The 6,000-nt window shown below is 44.4% G+C and overlaps 1 protein-coding gene across 2 annotated transcripts in view; it reads left to right on the top strand.

Annotated features, from left to right (window-relative positions):
* The first annotated feature begins 220 nt into the window (after window positions 1-220).
* Window positions 221-6,000, top strand: part of LPAR1 (lysophosphatidic acid receptor 1) — a 72,560-nt gene continuing 66,780 nt past the window's right edge. The window contains exon 1 of one of the 2 annotated variants that reach the window (XM_084224551.1): window positions 221-282. The gene's annotated coding sequence lies outside the window, so the exon portion shown is untranslated. Of the gene's footprint in view, window positions 283-529; window positions 893-6,000 lie in introns of those variants that run through there. The other variant, XM_084224550.1, reaches the window with a different exon arrangement.

Here is a 6,000-nt window from a genome sequence, read left to right as displayed (position 1 = left end):
CTGTCCCGTCTCGTCCCTCTCGTCTCCGGTCTGCTCTACTCTGTCCCGTCCCGTCCCTCTCCGCTCCTCTCTGATCTGTCCCGTCCCTCTCCGCTCCTCTCTGCTCTGTCCCATCCCTCCCCGTCCCACCCCTCATCCCTCCCTCCTTCCCTCCCTCCCTCCCTCCCTCCCTCCCTCCTTCTCTCCCCTCCTCCCTCCCTCCCTCCCTCCCTCCCTCCCTCTGTGCGCGCCGGCGGCGGCGGCGCCGCGCTCCCTCCAGCCGCGCCCGCGCAGCCCCCGCAGGTAAGCGCAGCGCAGCGCGGCGGGCCGGGGGGGCGGAGCGGGGCGGGGGTCCCACCACTCTCGCCCGCGAAAAGGTGCCCACTTCCTATTCCCTCATTCCCCGAGGGCTCCGTGCCCACGGCGCTCTTCGCCTCCTCTCTTTGGCTGTTGCTCTCGTGTTTCCGAACCTGGTCTAAGTCCCGCGGCGCGCAGCGGTGTGCCGGGCGGCGCGACTTGTCGGGGTCCTCTCCGGCGAAGGGATCCTTCGGGATGGGCTCGACTGAGTTCGAGGCGTCGGGTCAGGCTGCTATTCCTGCTGGACTAGCGTCTATGGGGCTGGCCTGGAATAAGCGATGGGCACTTGTTTGATTAAGGAGCACTAACAGGACTTACTTAAAGTCTATCCTCATAATTTTCTTTTTTCCTTTTTTTTTTTTTTATTTTTAATTTTCGTCACCCCTTCAACCCCAAAAATCTCTTTGGATTTATTTATACCAAATTAAGGCAGTGGAAAAAGTCCTAGATAAAAAATGGTTGCCACCTCTCTCTCCTGACTTCTTCAGTCCTTCGGACGAAGAGCCTGCTCAAGTCCTATGGGAGCAGTGTCGGTGTATCCATGATGTTTACAAAGGTAAAGGACAGGGAGAAGATGAATGACAAGCACAAGGGTGTGATTTATTAGAGAAAGACCGGGAGCGGGGGGTGGGGGGGTGGAGCAGAGGGAAGATAGAGGACAAAAGCCGTTAGCAAACTGAAGTGAAAAGATAGAGGTGGAACCAGAGGGACCGAGTTTCTTCCTCTCACTTCTTTTCCTATGTTCTTTTAAAATAGCTCCTCAGTGGGAGTGATACCAAAAAACTGCTTCCTATGGAACTATATGCCAAGTTTTCATTATCGCAAAAATGTTGGAATGTCCAGATTTCATTTTCTTGGGGATATCTCTCTGAAACAATCTCACACCTTCACAGATTTCAGTTGTCTGTGAGTGTTAGAAGCTGCCTAATTCCCCCCTTTCTTCTTTTTTTCCCCCATCCTTATTTGCACCAGGTTTGGGTTGGCTTTCTGTGTGTGTCTTTTTCTTAATTGTTGTTGTTTGGTTAGTTTTTTGTTTGGTTGGGGTTTTTTTGACGTTTCAAGGCAAAATAACTTGGGGGCGACCCTGTAGGCAACTTGTGTTCTCCAAGTGTGGGGGAATTGGGGTAGCTGCAAACTTTTTTCTGCTAAGAACTGCTGCTGCTCTTATCTTTTCAAAGAAAGTTTTTGCATGCTAGTTCAGGTTTGCCGAGTTGTACCATTTGGTCTAAAATGAATCACTTTCGGGTCTGGGAGTCATGTTTCAATTTGGCGGCCAGGGGTGTGTGCCGTGCAGCCTGTTACTCTTGTGCGAGGATGGGCTATGCTGCAGTACTAAAATAATTTTTCTGGCAATTTCAGCAGTGGACTGAAGCAATGCTCTGTGTGCACAGGCGTAAGTGAAGCTCTGCCCTGCAGCTTGCTATTACTGGCTATAGGCGTGCCGCGTGTTTTTCCTTAACTGATATGGGCTCGGACTTACAAAGCAACTTGATAGGCCTGTGTTTTACTGTTGTTTTTATTAAATATTAACCACACAAAATTAAATGCTGTTTTGCTCCAGAATCGGTTGACACTGTCTCATCTTGTGCAGTTGTTTATGAATGGTGGTTGTTTTCCTTTTTCTACGGCAAATAACCAAGGAAATGCTACTTAGGAATGTTGAGAAGCACTGCTGCATGATCACTGTGGTGCTGTCTCTATCACTCCCTATTACAGATTGCAGTAGTTAGACCCTTGGCTGCTACAAACCTTGTTCTGAGAACTTAGCAGTAGCAGTGCTGGTTGAAGAGAGGAAAACATTGGCTGGTGTCTGCTTTCTCTTCCTTTGCTCTTCAAAACAAATATTGAGGGTCAAAAGGTTAAACAGCTTTAAATGGAAAATGCAAAATTAAAGTAATGCTACACTGCGTACCCAGCTTTAATATGTGAACTCCACGTGTGAGTAACAGACAGTCTTATCACTGTGAGCAAAAATACTTCATGGTCATGTGGTTTCCATCAGTAGCTCTGGAAGATTGTAACTAAAATATAATTCCCTCTCTGCTTAAAAATGGGGGAAAAGAAAGCTGTCTTTAACTTGGTCTTATAGTGTCACACAGTTAAACTATTTGGGGAGTCCAGGAGAGGTTGTTAAATAAAGTGTTTGGTCTGCTTTGTACTTACATGGGATTCACTTTGATATCACTGCGATGAGCCCTAAATAACACGTTAATGAATAGTTTGCTGTTTCTCAGTGGCCTATCCATATTGAGCTTGCTCCGTCTCATATTCGGAGGTTTCAATTAAAAGGCAAGTAATTCTTCTGAGCCCTTTATGCCTTTGGGAGACCACCACCATCTTCCCTTTGAATACCCAGCAGTTTGAGCACTCTCAGAGGTGAGCTGCCTTTTCCAGATGTCAGAAGAGCTGGCTTTGAGCACCTCTAGGTGGTGACCTGCCAGCACTTTCTAAGCACTGTTGCTGTGTATCTGGCTTTTTTTATCATATGGATGCAGAGAAAATTGAATGCAGCTCTTTTGCCATCCGGGCTGAGTGGGGAACTCTTCACAGTCCGTCACTTACGGTCTTGGCAATGCTCAAGGAAGAAGAATTTAAGAGTGGTAACTGGTACTGTGTGGCAGTTGTTCTTTTCACTGTTGTTTCCCTCACAAAATTAGAATTTGCTAAGTGCAATTTCCTCCCTTTCAGAAAGAAAAGTGCATGTAATTTAAGGGACACTTAAATTTAGCTTAAATCCTTTCTCTAAATGGGATATTTGAAGAGCTCCTGCTATACATAATGTTGGGGGAAAGTTGGATACAACTGTTTTACTGAAAGAATAATAGAGCAATCAATACACCCTTAGTTATTGGGTTATATGTTGTGTTATTTGGTTTATATACTGTGTTATATGTTTAGTTTCTGGGTTTATGTGTTGTGCATTTCACTGCTTCATCTTTCACAATGGGCTGTATTATTTTTTCTATCAGTTTAGTAGGGTAAAAAGAAAACCAACTTTTGAGAAACTTTTGAGAAAATGTCTTTTTACGTCTTCCCATGTCGCTTTCTTTAAGAGTGCTTTCAGTTTAGGTATGGTCCTCATTTGTTGCCTTAGGAGTTTTGATAATTTGAAGGAAGAATGCTGCTCTTCAGAAATGCTTGATCAAGAGGGACTTGAGGCAGTAATGGCTTCAGCTGGCAGGGATTATGTAGCATCTGATGTGTTTTTGACTTTTCCAGGTGTCACAAGGTGATTCTGTAGAGATGTGGCATTCCTCAGCAGTGCTGCATTAGGGCTGAACTTACACACTTCCCATGTGTTTTTCTTCATAGCTAAAGCAGAAGCTTAAGGCTTCATCCATGGCCCATAAATGTCAATGGCAAAATCTGTATTGGCACTGAATTACTTTGGATCAGGTGCAAGGCTGATGGGTTGCTTTGACAGAAATACAAAATTATTCCCAAGGCAGAAGAAAGTTCTGTCAAGGAAATGAGAGCTGCTGTTCTACTTACATGTCAGGGAACTTGAATTTTGGTTTTCTCCATTTACATTTCAGGCTTAGTTTCTTTAACATGTAGAAGCATTGCCTGTGCATTCCTGCACTTTCATTGATGTACTGATATATATGACAGTGAACATCTGAATGTCTGGTACCTTAGTTTGGTTTTAGTTGAAAGTGGGGAGAATTCTGAGAAGTGCCTGTCTTTGTCTACCCAGACCTCTCCTTCGCACCTCCGTTGGTGTTTCTTGACTGCCTGACGCGCTTTCTATAATCCCAAACTGATTAACTGCGCACCTGGGTTGCAAAATCTTGGTAATTGCTTGGATGAAGGTTGCACTCTAGGGTCAATTTTCATTTTTAAATGGCATTCATTTTAAATGTCTCTAATTGTTGAAATACTGTTTCTATGTGTGCAACATTGAGCACCAGAAAAGAAAAGAGCCTGTGTGCTGGCGCTGGTTTGGGTAGTTTATGTGTGTCCCCATCTCACATGGCAACTCCATGACCGTGGCATTTCTCTTACAAGCTCTTAACAAACAACTTTGAGGTGGTTAAGGCGTTGTGTTTCCCTACAGGGCAACAATAGCCTAGCTTGGATTAGTGTGAAGTGTCCAGAATTCCTGATAGGCACAGCCTGGAATAGTTTGTGGACCGTGTTTTTTTCAGTCCTGTCCTGATTTCCTACTGGACCTAGGTTCTTCTTGACCCAGATACTGTAGGCAATTAGGTTAGTGCACATCAAGAGCACTGGCGCCTTTATCCCAGAAGTAAAAAAGTATTTCTTCTTAAAAAGAAAGTGAATCTTCTCCCTTTGCTTCTGGCAGGCAAACTTGTGGGGCTGCTGTGGTTCAAGGAGTCTGGGTAGGGCATGCCTGCCCCTGCCAGCAGCGCAGCCAAAGAGGTGGAGCCACATCCTCCTCCTCAAGCCACTCCCAGAATAAATAGCCTCGACAAGGTTCTGGCCTGGGGTGTGTGCAGAGTGTTTTGCTTTCCAAGTGCCTTGAAGCTTTGTGCTGGTGGACTGTTTGATGGATAATGGCCTGGCTGCTGGGGAAACAGGAGCAAAGGGTTGTGCCTTACTGTTTCCCACTCATACATTGCAACGTGGTCTGCTGCTGAAATGATGGTAGGCAGTGTGGGTCAGTGACACAAGAAATGCCTTCACTTGCAAAGTGGAGAAGCTGGATCTCTTTTAGAAGGAAATGTGTTTTGGGAGTACAGATACTGTATTGCAGAGAACTATCTGTAGACTTTTGTGCCAACTGAATTACCTTTATTTTAGACTTATTATCTTGAGAGGCATTGGAACTGCTTTTTTTTGTTTGTTTGTTTTTTGCTTCCATGTGATATACTCTAGATAAAATTCAGAGATCCTCTTATTTCCTCTTATTTTCTTTTTAAAAATACAAAGGTGATAAATATGAGAGACCAATATTATCTTTCTGGTTTTGCTTCTGACTGTGACTAAGAGGCAAACACTTCCTGAAGTGGATTTCTGAAACTGCTGAGACCATTCTGGCTTTTCTGTAGGAATTTACGTGCCACAGTGACCTTTGGAGTAGGATGGATTTCACATGCACTTAATGCAGTACATCCATTTCTTTGCCAGCTAGAAAATGTATTGCATATTGCAGTGCTTGCAGGAGCAAGCCTGAAAGCATTGGATTGACATCAAAGGCAAGATCTTTCTGTACAGAATGCTGGAGATTGTGAGAGGGGTAAAAATCTGGCAAAGGAAATGCACTGTTTTTCATTGCAAGCCCCTTTCCCTCCCTCCTCCCCATCTTTTTAGGGTGTGTATGGCAGATATGCAATGGTGCTGGTACCCCATTATTTATGGGAACAGAAGTTTTCCTTCGAAGTATTTCTGCCATTTGAGGAGGATGATTGTTTTCACCCTGGGAAAATATAGCTAAAGTAGTATCCATTTTTTATTAAAAGGAAGTTAGCTACAGCAATAAATGTTCGATGAGTATTGAATGTTTACAGCGTAGAGAAATTTGTATCTTCTTTGAGTAAGTGGGTGATTAAATAATAGCAGTGAGCTGAACTTGAGCTCTAGCGAAGACTTACTGGAACCCAGTCAGAGAAGAGAGATGCTGTACAGGTCATACCTGTTTTTAGGGTGGTAATACTTCAGGTTGGTGTTTGTGAGAAAGGAGAAATCTTGAGAGTTTATTCG

Source organism: Fringilla coelebs (genome assembly GCF_963513975.1).
Source record: "Fringilla coelebs genome assembly, chromosome: Z".
NCBI classification, from domain to species: domain Eukaryota; kingdom Metazoa; phylum Chordata; class Aves; order Passeriformes; family Fringillidae; genus Fringilla; species Fringilla coelebs.
This window is presented reverse-complemented; position numbering and strand designations above follow the sequence as displayed.